The sequence below is a fragment of the Jaculus jaculus genome, chromosome 12, assembly GCF_020740685.1.
Source record: "Jaculus jaculus isolate mJacJac1 chromosome 12, mJacJac1.mat.Y.cur, whole genome shotgun sequence".
NCBI classification, from domain to species: domain Eukaryota; kingdom Metazoa; phylum Chordata; class Mammalia; order Rodentia; family Dipodidae; genus Jaculus; species Jaculus jaculus.
Genome location: NC_059113.1, coordinates 9,986,241 through 10,008,754, shown reverse-complemented (window position 1 = coordinate 10,008,754; position 22,514 = coordinate 9,986,241). Strand labels below are relative to the sequence as shown.

The window sequence follows — 22,514 nt, the reverse complement described above, 5'->3', positions numbered from 1 at the left end:
GGAAGATGAGGAGGGCAGGGGACTTTTGTAACCACAAGTTTCATGGTCTAGGTTGGCCTCAAACTCTTGAACATCCCATCTCCTCCTTTAGAGCATTTGCCTACCAACACAGATCAGCATAGCCGTCTATATATAGACACATAATTCACATTTCAGGTAAGGCACATTGTGAGGGCTGTGGCCTTCTCAGGAGTCCAGATCCTCAGGAAGAGCGAGCTCCTTCGCTGGAAAAGGAGCCACTTTGGGAATTCCACCGGGGAAGGTGGTAGGCAGGCCCACGTACTGCAGCGCCAGGCCCTGTCAGTGAGCTAACTTTGTCCCCGGCGGAGGTCTGCTTCCTGAGGGTTTTGTGTGCTCAGCCTTACTCCCATGCAAATGCTCTGTACTAAATCCATCACTGGTCTCCTATCACTCTGCCTCCTCATTTCCACCTCCACTCTCAAAGCACCCCACTTTATCTCTGAAGCACCCCTTCCTTAGGGTGTTTCTGTTGTTCCAGAATGTATCCAAATCCACCCTCCACACCCGCACCAACATTCCGCCCACACTCTGCCTAACTCTGTCATGATAGGACGTGTCACACCCAGTCCTCTTCCCAGAGCCTCCGACAGAGACGGCAGCGTCGCGGGAAGGGGTACCTCAGTCAGGTGCGGTGACGCACACCTGTAATGCAGAAGCAGGATCCTGAGTTCAAGGCCAGCCTGAGCCACGCACTGATAACTTGCCTCAGAAATAAAAGTGTGTCATCCAAAGCATCCACTTGAAGAACTAGGAGACCGAGGCCTAGCCAAGGATCCAGACCATACAAACAGCCCGTGGAAGAGACCCGAACCAGGGGAGGCTGGCAGGCCCTTCTGAATGCTCCTTTGCTCAGCTTCATGGAATACCACACGTGAAGACACAAGTTTAACTGAGGCTGAGAGCCCACCAGATCCCTTATATGTCCTTCGGGTTCTACTTTTACCTGTAGGTGCTGGATACCTAGCCATTCAGCAAGAATTGCTGGAATACTCTCACCTGCATGCGAACATGTGTATATTGGGTCAATGTGTGGGACATGCAGAGACATCGTGGGGATTTAGTGAAAGGAGGCATCAGTCTCCTGTGGGGCTCACAGAAGGTATGGGTAAAGATGGTGTTTCAGGACAGGGGCTTTGCCAAGTGGAGTTAAAGGAGCAGGTGAAACATCTGAGATTGAGGAACAGGTGTATCAAAGAGTGTAAAAGGAGGTGATACAGGAGGCTCAGTAGAATTTGTGGGGATGTGTGGAAGTTGTAGCACTACTTGTAATTAATACAGTAGTGTGTGTGTGTACATGTGTGCACCAGGATCTCTTGCTGCTGCAAATGAATGCCTGCTTTGTTTTATGTGGGTTGCTGGGGAATTGAACCCAGGCTGGCAGGAATTGTAAGCAAGCACCTTTAACTGCTGAGCCATTTCTCCAGCCTCCTGGTTTTGGTTTATTTGAGATAAATTCTTGCTGGCTGGCCTGGAACTCACAGGGATCTTCCTGTCTCTACCTTTTGAGTGCTAGAATTTCAGATGTGTGTCACTACACCTGGCTGATGCATATGTTCTTATCACATGCCAGGAATTCCTTCTCACTTAATACTGGCAACCAACAAACCTATAGCCTAAGGATTCATTCATTTCACCAAAACTGCCAGGCATAGTGGCACACACTTTTAATCCCAGCACTCAGTACTTGGGAGGCAGAAGTAGGAGGACTGCTGTGAGTTCGCGGCCACCCTGAGACTACATAGTAAAGTCCAGGTCAGCCTGGGCTAGAGTAAGACCCTACCTCGAAAAAGTAAAAAAAAAAAAAAAAAAAAAGACCTTAGAATGCCTTGCATGTGTGTGACAGATCCTAGGTACTGGGGAACACACATAGATGAACAAAACAGTTCAAGTCCTCTGCCATGAACGAGACAGAACAAGTCTCTGCCCTTGTGGAGTTGACATTCTGGGGACTGTGATCCTCTTCTGTAAATGAGAAATGATAAACAAGACAGAGAGGTAAAGGCTTTAGCTCAAACGCTGTCTATCAAGGTCTACCTGCATATTTAATGTTTTTATTTATGTATTTATTGGCGTGTTGAGACAGGGTTTCACTGTGTATTCCAGGCTGAGCTTATTATGTAGCCCAGGTTGGTCTCAAAACTGGCAGCAATCCCTCTGCCTGAGCCTTCTCAGTGCTGAGATTAGGTGCTGGCTCTTCTGACTGCATGTTCAAAGCGCTTGTTGTACTCTGGAAGCCAAGCACTGAAGATTGGGGTCTTCAGGGTCAAGATCAGCAGGCAGCCACAAGGACCTCCTCCTACACGGTTCTCAGCAGGGGAGTGGCAGAAACGCAGTGGTTTGGTTTCCTCTGGGCAGTCTACCCCCATTCTATTTATATCCTGAGGTGCCCTCCACATGCCTCCTTTAGGCCTGGGCAGGAATTCACTGGTCAGAACTGATGCCTTCGGGCTGACCTGCTTCCGGAAGGGATTACCCACCAGGTACCCTCAGACAAGGGCTAGAAAGGTGGGTGGTGAGCCTAGGGCCTTGGCATGCTAGGTAGGTGCTCTCACTAAGCTACCTCCCCAGTACCTCCCTGTTCTCCTCCTCCTCCGCCTTCTTTTTTACTTTGAATTTTAAGACAGGGTCTTACTACGTTGCTCAGGCTATCCTTGAACTCACTAGGTCCCAGGCTGGCCTTGGCCTTTCAATCCCCAACTTCTTGGATCACAGGCGAACTCCATTAGGCACGGCAATGGCAATGAAGGCTGAAAAGTATAAACTGTCTGAGAGTGGAGCGCTGGCATTGTGGCCTCCAGTTTTTTCCTTTTTTGTGTGGTTTTTTTTTTTTTTTTTTTTTTTGTGAAGCCATGCCCCTCTCTAGGCTGCTTAGTCCTTGGACCAATACCACCCAGCCTTTCACTGGACTGGGGGTGAAGTGGGTGGGTAGGGAAATAATAACGGAGACAGCAGACTAGTAAGAGACAGAAAAGATGGGGAAGCCCTGCATGATGGTAGGTTCTCAGCAGGGGAGTGGCAGAGGTAAGGAGGGTCGCCGAGAGTTCGAGGCTACCCTGAGACTACATAGTGAATTCCAGGTCAGCCAGAGCTGGAGTGAGCCCCTACCTCGAAAAACCAAAAATAAATAAGTTAATAATTAATTTAAAAAATTAATAAAAGAAGAAAGATGGGGAAGGAGAGCCCTCCCGAGAGAAGGATCCGGCGAGAGGATGCTTAAGGGAAAGCCTGGGGAGAGCAGAACGCGCGTCATGAATGGCAGGCATGGTGCGGCGGCGCAGGCTGGGGAGAAGGCGGAGTAGGGGAGAGGCGGCCAGCCAGGACCCCCGCCGTCCCCGCCCCGGGTGCGGTCCGATGGAAGCGGGAGCGCACGCACCGGGGAAGCGGGACTCGCGCCGGCCGCAGGGCGCACCGCCCCGCACCGCAGCCGGGGAGGCCGGAGCAGCTCCAGCTGTCAGCCGGGGAACAAAGGCCGCGGGGCGCCGGGGAGCGGGCCTCGGGCGGCGCTGGCCAATGAGCGGCGCCGGCGCTGGCCCCGCCCCGCCCCGCCCCGGACCCCGCCCCGCCCCGGACCCCGCGCCCAGGCCGGCGCGCAGAGAGCCTGGCGGCGGGCGGCTGCGGACCGGCGCCGCGGACCAAAGTTTCTCCGCTGCAGCCGCCGACTGCTGCGCGCCTGTGGCCCCGGGCAGAGGGACCCGCCTGGCTCAGCGGGCGCTGGAAGCAAAATAATAATAATAATAATAATAATAACAATAAATAAATAAAAGAGAGAAACAGGAACACACCGCACTGGGGAAAAAAAAAAAAAAAAAACCAAAAATCTGCCACCAGCCCGGAGGCGCCCGGGAGCAGGTAAGATGCCGCCCGGGGAACCGGGATCTTGCTAAGTGTCTCCGGCCGTGCCCGGTGCCCAGCGCCCGGCCAAGCTGCGCTCCCCCCCATTACCCAACCCCACCGCAGCGTGCCAGTCGGTGCGTGCGTCCGTCGGTCTTTGTGTGTCTGTGTTGGCGTCTGTCTTGGAGTCTTTGTCTCTGCTTGCAACAGTCAGGGATCTCTTTTCCCCACCCCGCGCCTCTGTCACCGCGATTGCTGCTGATCTGGACCCGGCCCGGAGGAGAGGATGTGCGTGTCCGTCAGTCCTTCTGTCTTTGTCCTATGTCTCAACGCGGGGCTTCATCTACTTTTCCCAGCCCTGGACCTGATCTTGTGTTAGGTGACATGGGTGACAGAGGGGAGGAATTGGGAGATGAGGAAGTGTGTGTGCCCTCAGCCTCTCCCCCCCCCCACCCCACGCCCAGCTCCAGAAAGAGTTAAAACAGTTGGGGACTGACTAACCAGTGAACTTTGCCGGCTGGAACTTTGGAGCGCGTGGTGTCCGCAGGGCCCCTGGCCGAGAGGAGCCCGATGCAAGTTAGAAGCTTGCAGTGTCTCCCTGACGGGATAAGGGGTGTGTGGCTAAGTGACCCGCTCTGGGGCTGCAGGACCCGAGGCCAGTCCTGGGTGTGCAATTCAGAAATGCAGGCAAAGACACACACACGTGCGCTCACATACACACACACACACACACACACACACACCCTCAGTCACATGCCTGGTTCGCTCCTTCCCCATCCTGCCATGCTACAGGATTAACTCCAAAGCAACAGGCAGGTGCCTGAACCATCAAGGGCCTGGTGATGTTTCTTTTTCCAGCCCAGGTGGAAGGGATTGGACTGTGGAGTAGATGAGTGTCCTGTGTCGCCCACGGGGTGCCAGGCCTGGGAAAGTGCTGCCCAGTTGCTTCCAAAAGATGCTTGGAGATCTGAGCAGGCAAGCGTTGTTCTGCCTGCTGTCAGCCGTTCTCCCCAGCTAGTGGGGAGGCGCCAAGTTCTGGACTGCCCCCCACCAGCCTCCCCACCTAAGAGTCCCCCACCTCTGCTGCAAGCACAGCCTGCTGGAGACTCAGAGCCGCGTGAGAGAGAGAGAGAGAGAGGGAGAGGGGGAGATAAGCTTGCAATCCTTCCAGCACCCAGACCTTGGAGAGGAGGCTGCAGGTGGGGCATTTGAGGGCTTGTAACCTGAGCTTCCTCTTAAGTTCAAAAACAATTTTGTGCACGCAGGCAGAGGGTAAAATGGGGGCGTCTGAAGGGTGTATGTGTGTGGGTATTAGAGCTGGAATTTCCAGAGGCGAAGCGAATTTGTGTTCAGGGTTGGCGAAGGGCAGAGTGTGGGCAGGAGTCTGTGGGCAGAGCATACACCCTAATCAGGTGTGGCCCTACACCTTGCATTTATCCAGTCCTTTCTTCTGACCACTTTCTGTACATCAGAGACGTTATCTCATTTGTTATCTCCTCTATCCTCACTGCATAACTACCGGCTTGGCAGGAGACAGGATTTTAGTCTTTGTGTCTACCAGTGAAGAAATTGAGGTCCCACAGCTTAATGGGAGCCAAGTCAGGCATTAATGAGGCCCAAGAAATAGGCCTTAGCTGGCTGGGTGTGAGTGCGGAACACTGACTGCTGGATGTGAGAGGAGAGGAAAGCAGTGGGAAAAGAAAGAAGGGTGCCTTTCCAGGGGGTCTCCATGCCAGGGAGAGGGAGGGTGGGACATTTGCTCAAGATGGTTGTTCGACATTTCTAGTGGCTTCTGTGCACATTGCAAGGTAAACGTGCTCTAGCAGTGCAGCCGGGGCATTACGTGGACGAAGGCGTTGCCCTTGCCTGCCTGTGTGCGCGCCCCAGTAGACGGTGAGGGGGCTTCTGTAGGAATGTACTAGGTGGAGCAGGCTGGCTGGGGTGTGTGGGGGGGGGGTGGCGTTGCCATGCTCTGAGAGTGTGAGGGCACTGCCAGGCAGTGTTGAATCCAGATGTATGCATGGAGGGGTGAGAAGTAGATGGTGTCTAACCAGATGTGAGTGCCTTTTTAATCCTGTGCTTTGGTGTTTGTTCAACATTCATTTTCTTTTAAAAATATTTTTATTAGCTGGGAGTGGTGCCTCATGCCTTTAATCCCAGCACTCTCAGGAGGCAGAGGTAGGAGGATTGCCATTAGTTCGAGGCCACCCTGAGATTACACAGTGAATTCCACATCAGCCGGGGCTAGAGCAAGACCCTACCTGGAAAAAAGAAAATGAAAAGAGGATTTTTACTTATTTAAGAGAGCGAAGGCACATCAGGGGCCCTTGCCACCACAAACAAACTCCAGATGCATGCATGCATCACTTTGTGCCTCACTCAGGCTTTATGTGTGTACTGTAGAATTGAACACAAGTCAGCAGGCTTTGCAAGCAAGCACTTTTAACCTTTGAGCCATTTCCCCAGCCCTCAACGTTCATCTTTATTAGCTGCTACCAAATGCCAGGCTCTGGGCCCTAGCAGTGAAACCCAGAGGTGAGTAAAGTAGGCAACGGATGTTGCTCAGTTGATAGTGCTTGCCTGTCACGCATGAGGTCCTGGGTTTGAACCTCAGTACCACACCAAACCACACACCTCTAACACCTTCCTCAGCACCTGGGAGGCAGAAACAGCAGGAGGATCAAAAGTTCATGATCTTGGCTACATAGGGAGTTCAAGGCCAGCCTGAACTATGTGAGACCCTATCTCAAAAAAACAGAAAACAAATGATAAAGGCTGGTTGTGCATACATTTAATCGCAGCACTCGAGAGGCACAGGTCGGAGGATCGCCGTGAGTTCCAGGGTGCCCTGAGAATACATAGTGAATTCCACGTCAGCCTGGACTAGAGCGAGACTCTACCTTGATAAACCACACACGCACAAGATAATAATAAGGAGAACCTGTGGTTGCCTAGTGTGTGGATCCTATTGTAATATGACTTCATACCATCTACTTAGTGTATGGTCAGTACTTTTTATCCATTATGTCCTTTAATTCTCATTGCAGCTCCATGCGTGGATACCAGCAGAGGAAAGTTAGGTAACTGGTAGACAGATGGTCAAGGATTTGAACTCCTGTCAGTAGACTATAGACTCTGGTACTTCCGCCATCTCCTACTACCTTGAAACGTATTAGCACATTGTTTTTTCTGTGCCAGATATCCTTGCTGTGCCCCACACCTTTTTTCCCTATAACTAGCTCCAGTTTACACCAAGGTTTAGGTTATTTGGTAGGGAGAAAGGGAGGGAGGAAGGGAGGATGAGAGCATGGGCGGACTGGTGCCTCTTGCTGCTGCAGATGAACTCCAGACTCATGCTTCTCTTTGTTTGTCTGGATTTACGTGGGTGCTGGGGAAGCAAGCCCAGGCTGTAGGGCTTGGCAAGCAAGTTCCTTTAACCACTGAGCCTTCTTCCCAGCCCTGGCTGGTAGTTTGGGTTTGTGTAGCACATGGAACCCAGGGCCTCAGGCATGATAGCCAGGCACCATAATACTACACGCCCATCTCTGCTTGCGCCGTGGGTCGGACCACCGAGAAACGCCGGGACGCTCACCCTGTGATTTCCTTAAGTCCTCATCCAGTGCCTGCCTCGGAGCCCCTACTGCCAATCAGTGCTCCCCTCACACCGGGAGTTCCAGAGGCAGAGAAGGTGCCACAGATTCTCAGCTCAGTTTGTGCCTGGCTGCTTGGAATAGGCCCTTAGTGATGGGAGAGAAACGGAGCGAGCGCTGGCTGAGAGCTCTTCTCCGAGTGGCAGATGCCTCTCACGCGACCTCTCACTTCCCTTGCTGTGTTAGAAGACCTTATGTCTAGACAGGGCTGCTCTACGCCAGGCCTTGCCTCCAACAGTTCTGCTTGTGACTAAGGGGACCCTCGCCCCATTAACTCCCATCTCCACATCCATCAGCCCACAGGGCAGTTGGAGGAGGGGAGATTTAGGCTTGTGCACTGGAGCTCAGGGGGATGACAGTTCCAGGGCAGTGGCCCGCTGGGGGCGGGTTGAGGGGGAGGTGGGAGTTACCGACAAAGAAGTATCCAAGTGGCTGGAGACTTTGTCACCAACAGGGAGATATCAAGTGGCAGGCCACTGACATCTTTCTTAGCTCTTTGAGTTTGTTTTTGACGGAATCTCTCTGCTGCTGCAGTTTGGACTGACCCTGCTCTGGGGAAGGGGCGTGCAATGGATTTGGCCATGCTTTCTCCCAGGCTATGGCTGTTTCCCTAAGCTCTTTCCATCCTCTATTCTCTCTCTCTCTCTCCCTCGCTTTATTTTAATTTTTATTTTATTTATTTATTTTTTTTGGCCACATGTGCTCTTAGCTTTCCATGGTCACTTTAGTTTTCCTTTCAAAAATTGTAACTCAAAGTTGAAAACTTGGCCGGACGTGGTGGTGCATGCCTTTAATCCCAGCACTCGGGAGGCAGAGGTAGGAGGATCACCATGAGTTCAAGGCCACCCTGAGACTACATAGTGAATTCCAGGTCAGCTTGCACTAGAGTGAGACCCTATCTCTGAAAACCAAAAAACAAACAATCAAAAATTGAAAACCTGTATTTCACTATTTTATTTTCTAAGAGTACAAGGGTGGGGCAACCACACACAATTTAGGGGATACTGGGGGTCATACCCAGGGCTTCCCGGGTGCTTGGCAAACACTCTACCAACTGACCATGTCCCCAGCTCCCATTTCATTATTTATGAAAAGTCCTGTCCATGTGAGTTGCTAGGGAGCGGGGTGATTTTATTTTGAGGTGAAATGCTACATTGAGGCTAAAAGCTGTCGTGACAGTTGGAACGAGGAATAAGCACTTGTGAATCGGTGACATGGGCACTGAAACGGGAATCACGTGCGCGTTAATACAGCAGCTGCGCAGCCAGAAGGAGGTGAGCTGGAGACACCGAGGGGAAGTGGTCGGGACCTCATCCCGGACGAGCAGATAAAGCTACAGCTAGATGTCAGAACCCCAAGACGCAGGCCGAGAGCCCAGGAGATGGGGCTGTCTCTTGCAAGAAAGCCAGTCCATTGGGGGACCCTGTTACCTCCTTCCAGACAGAGCTGATGAATGAAAACTGGGCTGTAGCTCCCTCCCTCACCTCTGCTGCTGCCTCCAGCCAGTGGCTCATTGGCCAGTGGAGCCCCTCTAAGTGTTGGCAGAGCTGCCCCTATAGGCTTCAGCGTCCATCCTGTGTCTTCCACATCAAGCTTCTGCTGGGCCCTGTCTGCCAACTCTCCAGGAGTGATTAGGGAGTTCTGGAGTCCTGCCAAAAAGTATCCAGCCGCTTGAAAACCTTTAAGTAGCTTGTACCTTTAATTAGTTAGTTGATTTGTTTGTTTTGTTTTGGGTCTTTATTTGTTTTGAAACAGGGTCTCACATAGTCCATTTTACCTTGAATTTCTATATAACCAAAGTTGACCTTGAACTCTTTTTCCAATATAAATTTTATTTGTTCACTTATTTGGGAGACAGACGGGGAAAGAGGGAGAGATAAAGGAAGAGAGAACTTGTGTGCCAGCGCCCCTAGCCACTGCAAACAAACTTCGGACACTTGTGCCACCTTGTGCCTCTGGCTTACATGGGTACTAGGGAATCGAACCTGGATCCTTTGGCTTTACCAACAAGTGCTTTAACCGCTAAAGCCATCTCTTCATCCCAACCTTAAACTCTTGATCCTGCTGCTTCCTCCATCCTATTGCAGGGGCTATAGGCATTTACCACTGTAGGCTTCACTTTACTATTGAATGGGTCTAGGCTTTCCAGAATTATAATTTTTTTGTTCATTTTTTATTTACTTATTTGAGAGCAACAGACACAGAGAGAAAGACAGATAGAGGGAGAGAGAGAGAATGGGCGCGCCAGGGCTTCCAGCCTCTGCAAACGAACTCCTGACACGTGCGCCCCCTTGTGCATCTGGCTCACGTGGGTCCTGGGGAATCGAGCCTCGAACCGGGGTCCATAGGCTTCATAGGCGAGCGCTTAACCGCTAAGCCATCTCTCCAGCCCCCACTTTACTTTTTTGAAACAAGGTTTCTCACTAAATCTAGGGCTCACAGGTTCCGTTAGACTAGCTAGCCTGGGACTTGACACATTAAAAGGGGACTTACTGTTATCATTGACACTTCACTTGAGTAGATTTCTGCTGCCGCGTGTCACGGGAGGTAACCGAACCTGTCACAGGTAAAGGGTCTCACTCAGGACTTTCAGAATAACACGGAGACTTGAACCCAACTGACCCGGGTCCCAGTGGCTCTGTAATTACCAGGTCATTGGGCATTATATTTAAAAATATTTTTATATATTTATTTACTTATCTGAGAGAGCAAATGGGCATGCCAAGGCCTCTAGCCACTACAAACAAACTCCAGACAAATGGGCCACCTTGTGCATATGGCTTTATGTGGGTACTGGAGAGTTGAACCTGGATTCCTTGGTTTTGCTGACAAGCATATTAACTGCTAAACCGTTCCTCCAGCCCCTTATTGATTTTTCTTTTTTTACTTTATTTAAATTTATTTATGAGAGAGAGAGGAAAATGAGTATGGCTGCGCCAGAGCCTCCCGTACTGCCAACTCCAGACACATGCACCACTTTGTGCATCTGGCTTTACATGGGTTCTGGGGGATCAAACCCAGGCCATTAGGCTTTGCAAACAGCCTCAGCCCTTTTCTTTCCCATTCCTCTCTTATCCTTCCCTTTCCTCCTCTACTCTCTCTTTCCCCTTCCTCTGTTCCTTCTTCCTTTTTCCTTTCCTTTCTTTTTCCTCCCTCCCCTCTCCTCTTTACCTCTCTTGCTCCTTTCCTTTCTTTCATTTGTAGAGGGTATGTGGATAGAACCCAAAGCATTGCAATTGCTAGGAGTGTATTTGACCAGCCAGGTGTGGCGGCTCATGCTTGTAACCCTAGCATTTGGTTGAGGTAAGAGGATCATCCTTAGTTCAAGGTCAGCCTGGGCTTCACAGTGAGACCCTGCTTCAATAAATAAATAAATAAATAAAATTTTTATTTTACTACTAAGGTACAATCCCATTCCTGGATCTTATTAATTAAATAGATTGTCTCCTTAAGGTATTGACAGGGGCCTAATAAGCAGAAGAAAGTTATGTTTTTAATAAGAGCTCCCCCACCAAAAAAAATTAGCTTAAAAGGGAGGTGGAGAAATGGCTTAGTGGTTAAGGCACTTGCCTGCAAAGCCAAAGGACCAAGGTTCGATTCCCCAGGACCCACATAAACCAGATGCACAAGGCAGCGCATGCGTCTGAAGTTCATTTTCAGAGGCCCTGACATGCCCATCCTCTCCCTCTCTCTCCTCTCAAATAAGTAAATAAAAAGTTTAAAAAGAGACAGAAAAAAAAAAATCAGATGTGGTGGTACATGCCTTTAATCCAGCACTTGGGAGTCAGAGGTAGGAGAATCATTGTGAGTTCAAGGCCAGCCTCAGGCTACAGAGTGAGTTCCAGGTAAGCCTGGGCTAGAATGAGACCCTACCTCAAAAAAAAAACAAAAAACCACAAAAAAAAAAAAAAAACACCTAAAAGAAATTATTAGAGCTCAGTTATTGTAATTCATTTAAATTTTTTTCTTTCTTTCTTTATGTGTGTATAGATGCATGTGCCACTTTGCATTCATTTTTTTTTGTTCATTTTTTTATTTATTTATCTGAGAGTGACAGAAACAGGGAGAAAGACAGATAGAGGGAGAGAGGGAGGATGGGCGCGCCAGGGCTTCCAGCCTCTGCAAACGAACTCCAGACGCGTGCGCCCCCTTGTGCATCTGGCTAACGTGGGACCTGGGGAACCAAGCCTCGAACCGGGGTCCTTAGGCTTCACAGGCAAGCGCTTAACCGCTAAGCCATCTCTCCAGCCCTGCATTCATTTTTATGTGGGTGAATTAAACCCAGGCCAACAGACTTTACTAGAGCATGACTTTAACCACTGAGCCATTTCCTCAGCCTCTCATAATTATTGTAAATCAAAGATGACAATGGCTTTGGAATTTTCTTTAGGTTTGCTGTGTCTTCTTTATCCCTAAGCACTTCGATATATATACATATATAGATATAAATAGACAGATACATGTATGTATGTGTGTGTGTGTATATATATATATATATATATATGTATATATATATACACACACACATACATATGTATGCATGTATATACTTTAAAATTTTTCAAAAGTTAAGTTCAAAAAAACCAGGAGGTATCTCAGGCAATGGAATGTCTATTTGAGGTTTGCTTTAAAGAATGATTAAGAGGGAAAGCGTAGTGACTCGTGCCTATAATCCCAGCAGTCGGGAGGCTTAGGCTAGCGGAACTCCATGAGTTCAAGACCAGCCTGGTCTAGATGACTGCAGAACAGCCTGGCTACAGAGTGAGATACCGTCTCAAAACAAGAATGTTTAGAGGCCGGGGAGGTAGCTCAGTTGTAGAGCATTTCCAGTCCTCAGTACTGTGGAAGCCGGGTGTGATGGTGCATGTCTGCCGCCCCAGTGCTCAGGAGGTGTACCTAAGAAGATTGGGTGTTCAGAAGCATCTTCCATTACATAGAGAATACAGATCTAGCCTGGACTGCTGCACGAAACGAGATGCTATCATCATGTTAATTCTCTCTGTATAGTCAGCCAGGTCATGAAGCTCACTGGTATAGTCCACTTAGAATTTAGAGCACAGGGTGCCTTCACGTGAGCTGAACGGACAGCATGTCACTGGAGTTACCTTCTGATCTATCTCACCTCGGCCACAATAGCTGAGTTCCCTGGATAAAACTGGATACCACCCTCTTTGCTGGGAACCTACACAGTGTATGGAAGCCACACTTCAGGGATTATCTACAGAAGTCCTCCCCAAAGCCCCTTGGATGAGGCTGGATGGTGTTTCGCGGGAAGGAGGGGGCACAGGACAGTGAAGAAGGAGACACACAAACACAGAGGGAATGTATTTGTTAGCTAATTAATTGTCCTCATCAGTCCAGCAGAGGGGTGATGTTTCTTACTAAGCGACAGGCCAGATTGGCGCCTGGACAGATGTCATGTGGCCGTGTCCGCTACTTGGAACAAGAGCAGCAAGGAGCTGCCCTGTGCAGACTGCCGAGTGCTTCTGTTCACTTAATCACTGTGGAGGACGTAACTGCCCTTGGGTGGCCACCAGGACATGTGCACACGTCCATACACCCAGTTCATGCATCCTCTCCATCGTTCCTTCCCTGCTCTGTGTTCCCCGTGATGATGGCCTTGCATGCGCGCGTAAGCACTTCTCCGAGACACAAACCTTCGGCAGCGACTCCCAACATCTCAGGACTCCAAGTCCTACGCTCCTGTCTTCCTAGGCTGGCCTACCTGTGGCATGATCCGAGATGTTCACAAACAGCCCACTCCCCCAAAACCCCAGAACCCAAATTTCTACTATGCTCAGAGTCGTTTTGGATGTCTAGGAGCCCGTCATAACTGCAGACCCATGAAAGGGAGGGACAGGTCTAGGTGAGGCTCACTCCCACCTTGAGGGGCATACGAGAAAGAGACCCTTCGTGGGTTGTCCAAACTGCAACTGAGGCTGGGGTCGGTGGGGGGGGGGGGTAGTGGCCTTTTGCTCCTGAACTCCGTGTGTCTGTCTCGCGGAAGACCGCTCCCCGGTGGCTGATGCAGCCCCTGCACCGGGCCCTCAGGGCAGGGCTGTGTACTTGGCTCTCTGGCCTGATGGCTTTGGGGACAGCTTCGCTCCCCGTGCTTGTGGCAAAGCCGTTTGCTGCTAGATCACCCTCCTCCTGGCACCCTGGACTGCTAAATTGGTCTCAACTTGCTGTACTTCCACCCACCACCTTAGTCATTATTCGCTGGCAGCATTCAGAGTGGGTGTAAAGGCAGCCGAACATTATATTCCTGCAGTTAAGAGAGAGAATTGAGTGTAGACGCGCAGGGAGAGGGGAGAGAGGGAAGAAAGGGGGCAGGGAAATACAGCCGGATCTCCCCACAGCACCTTTCTCTGGGGACCCCAGTGACACAGGGGTGGGGCAGTGCCCGGTGAGGGAGAAGTAACACGGGCATCCTCACATGCCTGAGGGGCTACCCGTGGCTGGCCTACAAGGAGGGAAGGACATGAGAGGCCTGGGGAGAGAAGGCTCTGCCCACCCCCCCCCCCCCCCCCCGTGACTGTCTGTTCCTTGACTGCTACAGCATGTACTTGTCACCTATTGAACATCTGTCCCTACGTAATAGGGTTGAGCTTTTCGCCTCATTCTGCCCTACCCCCCTCGTATAAATGAGAGAGAGAGTGTATAGCTCCAGGCCCTGGGGACAGCCTGGACTCAGCCCCAGGTGGCCGACCTTGGGGGTGGTGAGACCTGCCGTGCCTCTTTGGGTGTCTCTGTGCCGCCCAGGTGTCAGAGAAGATGGAACTCGGGCAAGTGAGCCGCGGGGACACGAGCTGCAGACATGCACGGTCTCAACTCACCATCTCCGTGAGGCTTCAAGAACGGCAAGGGTTAGTGCAATCGAGTAGACAGAAGCTCAGACCCGCTGGCCTGGTACAGATGGCTCTTTGGTTATCTTCCCCAAAGCATGGGATGCCCACCATGGCACCTCCGGTGGCTTGGCACACCACTGAGACTGATAGGAGCTGGACAGTCACATGTCAGGTCAAGTAGCAGTGACCTCATGAGGGCGGGCAGAGCGACCTTGGAAGGAGGTCCCTGGGTCGCTGATAACGCGTCTGGTCCTCCAGGGAGAGGCTGGAAGGGGAACACGCTGCCTGCCTGAGCTGGCTTGGGAGCAATGCATCCTCCTCCCTCACCCCCAATCCTTCCCTCCCACCTCTGGGCTTCAGGAAGTTAATGGGAAGAACAGAACCCCCCCCACACACACACACACACACACAGCTCAGGAGGCAGGGACACTAGAAACTGCAGGGCCAGTGACAATAAGCCTGGAGGCTGTCCTTGACCTTCCGCTGGTCCATAAGAGGCAGGCCCATCCCTTCTGTGTGCGGAATTCTTGAGCTGGGTCCCTCCGGCCCCCCCCCCCCCCCCCCCCCCCGAGCAGCGAGGTCAGGGGCAGCAGTGTTTTGGAAGACGTTTTTTGAACTCTCAGGGGATGCGACCTTCAGATGATAAGCTGGCTCCCCCCTCTGCCGCCCCCCACCATCTCCTCAGTGCAAAAGGAGGAGGGAGGGAGGGAGGATTAGACCGGGCTCTCTGCTTGCTCCTTGCTGATCAAATTCCCCCAGCCCCAACGCCTCGGTGGCGCCAGCAGCACCACAGGCAGGTGGGGAAACAGATGAAGCTCCGCAGAGCCACCCCCACTTCCACCTGCGCCTCAAGGGAGCTGGTTACTGGAGGAGGCCAGGAAGGAGTCCCCCAGCTGCCTTGCTCCTCCCCTCGCCTGGCCGGCAGCTGCCCCTGCTCAAAGGCTCAGGCAGCTGCAGTGGCTGGTGGGCAGGTGTGGGCAGGACGTGTGGCTTTTCCTTGGAATACATTTTCTCATCTGCCAGAAGAAGAGTGTCAGGCTTGCAGCTTTCCTGAGTTCTCCACGGTTACCCGCAGGCCTCTGGTGCCTTAGAAACATTCTCTCAGTGGCGGCGTCACTCTTACGCAGCCCTGTAAAAGTTTGGGGTTCAAGTCTAGAGTTCCAAGTTGAGGAGAGAACTAAAGAGGCTACATTGAAGAAATCTCCCATACTCTGCAATGGAAACAAACTCCAGGGTTGGATGGGTGACTAAATACTAGTCTGTACGTAACCCCTCTTTATGCCTCTCTTTGTCCATAAAAATTGTTCCCCAAATTGTTGTCTTTTATCTACTCACCTCCAAGAAGTTTCAGTTAGGACCCTCCCCTCTTCCAAGCTAAATTCTTTTTATTTTAATTGCGCTCTTAAAGTCACAGAATGATGAATAGGGTCTAGATCCTGGGAGCTGCAAACAGAAACTCACAATGTGGGGTCATGCCACCGGTCTGATACTCAAGTACATTTTGGGGGGTTGGTTTGCTTTGTATTTTGTGCCTCCCCAGTGCTGGGACTACAGGGTCTGCGCCACCACGCTCTGTTTTATGTGACGCTGGGTAGCAAACCTAGGGCGTCATGCGTGTTAGGCAAGCCCTTTACCAGCTGGGCAGCTTCCGCAATACCCTGCAAGCGCATCGCAGAGGAAATAATTGTGAGGAACAGAATGGAATCCATACAAACATTTCCTGAAGGACTCAGATCTTAAGAAGGAATTGAGCGCTACTGTGATTGTCACACAGCTGAAGTGGGAGGGTGGCTGAGTGGGGGGACAGTGGGCAGTGTGGAAGTGGACTTTACAGGAGCTGTTGTGTTGGGGGTGGGGGGGGGCTGGTGCTGTTGGTTGGGAATCGGGCATTCTGTCTGGGAGGCCCACGTGTGGCAGCGAGCAGACCCGTGGCGGAGGAAGCCATCTAGCTGTGGAGTCATGACTAGATCTGAAGATGGCGAGTCTGCTTTCTAGATATAGCGTGGCCTATTAGGATTTCTTTTTACTGCACCCCTTGTCTCCTAGTTCCCAGAAATCCCGTGTAGCCTGAAAACATCTGGGGTAGCTGGGGTTTCAGGAAGGGAGAAACCCCAAGGTCAAGGTACTGGGCCCAGAACTTACTAATGTAACCGGACACATGGGCCATGTCCCTTCTTCTTGGAAGCCACAAGAAATCACTCCCTCCCCACCCAGAGCAGCTATAAGGCTGGGATGGATTCCCAGAAGGGCCAAGGTATGTCCTGATGCCAGGCGGGATGGAGGTGGGCAGAGTCTCAAGCTGAGCCTTGTGCCAGGGCCGCCCTGCCCATCTTCCTCTGGAAGCACCTGCCCAGAGCTTTTCCTTGTGTTCTGCAAAGCACCAGACCAGCCAAGGAAAGGAGCCCACGATGCCATGGCACCTGGATGAGGTCCTCCTCAGTGACGGCCACCACTCACTCCATGGTCTTCCTGTGTGTGGGGGAGATCCCCCTCACTTGGACAGGAAGCTGCTGCCAGGAGAGAAAAGCAGATGAGCCTAAAGGTGAGGCATAGGTCTTCTCAGGGTGTCCCCTTGTGGGTACGAGTTGGGGAGTTAGAGGAGAAAATATGGGGTTCAGATCCTGGCTACTGAAAGGTCACTTGGCTTCTCTGAAACCCAGGTTTTGCATTGGTAAAACGCACTGTTTCCTCATGTAGAATGGTGATGGGCATCGCTCAAGAAAAATGCTGTGAGACACGGGTGGCTCTGTGTATGTCAGTTGCCTGTCCTTTCCCACTGGTTCCTGGTTCTGAGGGACTGAAACTGAGCACTGGGGTCAGGTTCCCTCCGGGGAGAGTCTGAAGGAGGAGGAAAGTGAGGCTCAGCCTGCGTAACCTGTGGCAATGATTTCCCTATCTTCTCACGTACTCCGGCCAAGGGACAGTACGGGCAGGAACCACTTCCACTGTGGTTGCCCGGTCTTCCTTTGCTGTCTATTTGACATTTAGAGTCACAGACAGCCCATGAGAGGATGTAGGGCCGGTGAAGTGACATTAGTCTTTAAGCAGGAGCCCGGGGTTTGAGATTGGATCCCTCGCTCGAAATGGCTGGTGCAGAACACCCAGGCTTCTTTGCACCTCAGGAAGGACCCTGAGCCTCATCTCCAGCAGGGTATGGACAGTCCAGAGAGGAAGATCTTTCTCTTGTGCACATGCTGGCTGGAAAGGGGTTCGCTTTATTCCCCTCCCTTCCTCCTCCCGGTTCAAAGCCAATGTCTTTCCCAGCTGGTTTATTTTTCTGGATTATGTAACACCTAAGGAGAGGAAATCAGGGAGGAAGGAAAACAAATAAAAGGATACCACTCTCTGTGTGCAGTGGATGGGGGCTGCTCAGACGCGAGAGCCCAGGTCTGGCTGAGCCTCACGTGGGGAGAAGGCGAAGGCCTGGTACGGTAGACTTCCACTGCTTAATAGGCACTCCACAAGGTGGGGCAGCCCTAGTGGGCTGCGGAAAAGCTGCTCCCATTGGGGACACCCTTTCCCTATCAAGGACACATACGGGGATTGTCCCACAGCAAGCAGGCTGGTTGGCATTTCAGGCCCCTTCCAGGAAGGCTGCTTAGTGTCCTCTCTTCTTTGCCTTCCTCCCCCCCCCCCCTCCAGTGAAGGAAAACTTTTCCCAGACAGTGGTGTGTCTCGGTGTTGAGGTGACTTCCCTGGAGGCGTACAGCTACGAAAGTGTCCGATCTGAGGATGGTGGTTGCCGGTTGCACCGTCCGAGTACCACAGTCACTTCCGTCCTGCACGCGGGTGAATCCGTGAAGCACTATCTTGGATCCTGGGAACTGCAGGAGGATGCTGTGGTGTTTTCTCAGGCCTGCTTGAGCATTTCTCAGAGCATCTCTAGGACTAGATGTGATGGAAAAGATCTCTCAAGCTGTTCAGAAACTTTAAGAGGCCTGGCACTTTCCCCCCAGGCATCCGCAAAACCTCCCCCCCCTTAAATTATGCAGTAGTGGAATCCGCCCACCTGTGGGACCGAGTTCAAAGGGCTGCCCTCTGCGGGGGGGCGGGGCTATTAAACTCCCACTTGACCTGGCTTCAGAGATCCCACATATGACAGAGATGGGAAATGTGTGATGAAAGGCCAGAGAAGCCTGGAATCGGGCCCATTCTCCTTGGCATAGGCTGCTTTCAGGGGAAACCTGCCAAAAGTCAAAATCTTGGTGCTTGCTACCTTGAGGTCCCTGCTTAAGATGTCTCCACACAGAAGGGCCCCAAGAGAGGCGCATCCCAAGACAGGAAACATGAAGAGATGGCAGCAAGCCCACTGGTCTTCTCCTGTACCCCCCCCCCCACTTTTTGATGACCACCACAAGCTGTTTCTGCGGCCCGCTCTGCAATGCGGGACCCGGAGGCGGGTGAGAATCTTCTGGAAGCTGCCAATTGTGAATCTGGTTTAATTGTAGCGCTGGTCTCTGGGCCTTGCCCAGACCTGTGTGCTTCTCAGGCAGCTAGGCCAGGAATCTGAATCGGCAGGGACAGTGTGGAGGGAGCCCTCCCTTGACCAGCCTGCTGTCTGCTTGGTCCCTTCCTCCTCCCTGATAGTGGCTTTCTGTGAGCAAATCCTTTTCCACGTGGTGATAGAAAGGTGTGTCCTGAAGGTGGCCTCTGGTGTCCAAAAGTGCTGACTGCAGGTTTCTTCTGCCAGAAGAATACCACATGAGCCAGGTGCAACACAGGACACAGAATCCTCCATGAGGCCTGGAGGTGTAGGGCCTGTAATCCCAGCTACGTAGAAGGCTGGGACAAGAGGATCAAAAGTTCAAGGCCTGCCTGGGATATAGAGGTGACTCAAGACCTTCCCTGGCAACTTAGTGCAGCCCTGTCTCAAAGTAAGTAATACAGAAGCCGGGAAGTGGTGGTTCACACCTTTAATTCCAGCACTGGGGAGTCTGAGGTAGGAGGATCACTTTGAGTTCCTGGTCAGCCTGGGACTACAGAATGAGTTCCAGGTCAGCCTGCGCTAGAGTGGGACCCTGCCTTGAAAAGAAAATAAAGGAGGAGAGGTGTGCGGGTGGGTACAGAGACGGCCTGGGGGTAAGGGGGGGGGGCTGGGAAAATGACTCAGGTTAAAGGCCCTTGCCAGAGCCAGGTTCAATTCTAAAGTCATGCATGGCTCCACACAAAAAGTGGCTCAAGCGTCTGGCAGTCGTTATTGAAGAGGCAAGAGTCTGGGAATGTAGCTCCGTGGTGAGGCATTTGCTTAATATGCACAATTACCTAGGTTCAATTCCCAGTGTTGGAGTGCCTCCTGAAGCTAGCTTCTTTTGTTTTTCTAAATTTTTTTTTAATTTTTTTGAGAGATTAAGAGATGGGGGTAGAGAGGATGGGCCCACCAGGGCCTCCAGCCCCTGAAAACCAACTCCAGACACAAGCGCCACCTTGTACATCTGGTTTACGTGGGTCCTGGGGAATCAAACCGTGGTCCTTTGGCTTTGCAGGCAAGCGCCTTAATTGCTAAGCCATCCCTCCAGCCCGAACGTAGCTTCTTGCTGCAAACCAGCTCCTGAGCAGCTACTTCCTCCTCACTTACTCTGGCCCAAGTCGCAAAGGTGAAATGGGACCCTGGATTCTTCCCCTCCGCCCTCCCTCCTGCCCCAGGATGGAGGGGGAAAGGACACCCACAAGTGCTCCTGAGTAGGCTTCCTCAGGAAGAGAGCAGAATGGAGGGCGCACCTTGGAGACGAGACAGAGGAGGCCAGCACTGTGCCAGCTACAGCCCAAGAGGAAGTCAGGGTGGGCGCAGAGGAAGTGCCTGTAGGGAAGAGGGTGAGGGTCGCCCAGAGCTGGGCTGCTGTTACCTGGGTGAGATTCAGGGCAGAACAGACAGTGACATAGAGGGACCTTCTGTGACATCCCGGCCCAGCTGAGGATGCTCTGACCTTTACAAGGCACTGGAACTTTCTCCTGGGCATGCTATGTGTCTGACCTTGGAACACCACAGTGACCTTGACAGGCCCCCTGTCTGCAGGGAGTTTATAATCGATTTGTTAGATCAGTGAATTCCAGGCCCTTTCAGAGCAGTTTCTACAAACAATGCCTCCTAATCTTTGAGACTAATGTACTTTTGATACTAATCTCTCTCTTTTTTTTTTCCCTTAAATCTAATCTCTGAATGTTCCAAATGGAAATGTTCTCAGTTCTTTCACATCTCAAAAGGCAAGAAATACAGTCCAGGCCCCTAGCAACTTGGGAAGCTAGAGAAAAATATATATCAAGATTTTAGCCCCAGCACTCCCACTGTGTCCTGAGACACAAGATCCCATATGTTTTGTTTTGTTTTTCCTTTTAAATCTGTCATGGATTGAGCTCTTAATTATATCCTCGTTCCTTTACAAATGAGATTTCCCTCAGTAATTCCAAAACCCTTGCAAAGAGGGCGGCACTATTTAGCTTCCATTTACCGGCAGAAAATGGAAGTTCATAGAGGTAGCTCTAGGGCCCAGGGCTCAGAGGGCAAGGGGATTACAAGGGATTATAACTGACCCTAGTGGAAGGGAAGGACCCAGGGGAGGCGAAGGAGGGCAGGGGCCTAAGGCAGGGCCAGGATGGAGTCTGCAGGAGCAGGGAAATCTGTCAGAACAGGCCAGGGGGCAGGGGAGACCACAGGCCATAGCGGGGTCTGCACTGAGCCTAGAGCCAGAGCCCAACACTGTAGTTCAATGTCACCAAGCCAAGTGTTTGGTATCATACAGTCTGAGTTTGAACCCTGACACACTGGCTTGCTGTAAGACCCAGGCATCCTTAGCTGCAGCTGTCAGATGGGGTGATAACAGTGCCCCTCTGGGGTGGGGGGAGGCCAGGATTAAGTGCTAGGCTTCGCTCTCCGAGGCCATGGAGGAAAGGCCACCTCAGGGCCAGCCCTGTACCCAGGGACTGCTGCTTCCACTCAAGCGCAGTCTTCTGACCGTTTTTTTTTTTTTTTGGGGGGGGCGGACAGCAGCGACCCCCTTCCTGAGCCCGTGGGAGGTGGATAAAGGTTCTTGCATAGTAGCCTTTTCGGAGGGGGGAAAATACAGTCAACAGTCAACATCCAGGCCCTGGATCTTGGTGGTGGATGGAAGGCTCCCCGGCTGTATGGGGGAGGAAGAGACGGGAAGACAGCCCTGTACCCGGCTCTGCGGAGCTGTCAGGCCAAACAGACGCTTCACTCCCTCTTCTCCTTGGGAAGGAGCTAGCAAGGCTGGGACTGCATGGAGGAGGCCCAACACAGACCGCTGGGGGCAGGGAGAGGGGGGAGCCGGGGGCTGGGCTTACCCCACACCATACCCTGCTTGCGGTGGCAAGCGGGCTGGCATGCCTGCCTGATGGAGAGGGAGCCTGAGCAGGGGGAAGGAGCCAGCACAAGAGACGTTCTTCATTCATTCTCTCCCCGCCTTCTGAAACCTGCTTACCCCCCGAAGATGGCGCTGGCTGGGTCAAGCATAGAGGAGAGTTGAGCTGGGCCTGTTGGGGCTTTTGCTTGCCTAGCACGCCCACAACCCTGAGGTCCATCCTCAGCACAAGGGAGGAAAAATAAAGAGTCAGGGTTAGCTCGGGATGTCTCTTAGAGCCAGGAAAGGCAGAGGATGTGAGGGGAAAAGGAGCATTGAGATTTTGCCTTAGATCTCTCTGCTCCTTACTGAGCATCCTGGCGACCAGCCTTGTGCTGACGGCAAAGACACGGGAGTTGGAGTCCCAGCCTTTGAAGACCCCAAACCCAGTGAGGAGATAGCTGGAGATTGAACCGAGCTAGGGCTGCGTGTCGTCAGGAGAGAGTGTCTAGAACTTCTTGCAGGTGGGCTTGGATTCTGGCTCTTCCTGTCGCCCTCATATAATGCTAGCAGGACATGTTCCTCGTCCTCTCAGAGCTTCCCTTCTTCACTAGGAAGTGAGGTAGAAAGAATTCCCTTGTAGGAGAAAAGGATCTTTTTAAATGTATCAAAGTGTTAAATACATACAGAAATGTATGCAAATCACGAAAGACAAATTTTCAGTTTTAATATAAATAGAACCTGTTCTAAGAGCTGGGAGCATTAGCTGGGCCTGGTGGTGCGTGCCCGTAAGCCCAGCACTTAGGAGAGGAAAATGGAAGATCTGGACTTCAAGGTCCTTCTTGGCTAGCGAGAGAGTGCCGTGCCGG

At 51.9% G+C, this 22,514-nt stretch overlaps 1 protein-coding gene across 1 annotated transcript in view; it reads left to right on the top strand.

The window, feature by feature from the left end:
* The first annotated feature begins 3,632 nt into the window (after window positions 1–3,632).
* The window catches only part of Lzts1 (leucine zipper tumor suppressor 1), a 70,864-nt gene continuing 51,982 nt past the window's right edge, over window positions 3,633–22,514 (top strand). Inside the window, exon 1 of the mRNA XM_045131414.1 lies at window positions 3,633–3,870. The gene's annotated coding sequence lies outside the window, so the exon portion shown is untranslated. The remainder of the gene's footprint in view (window positions 3,871–22,514) is intronic.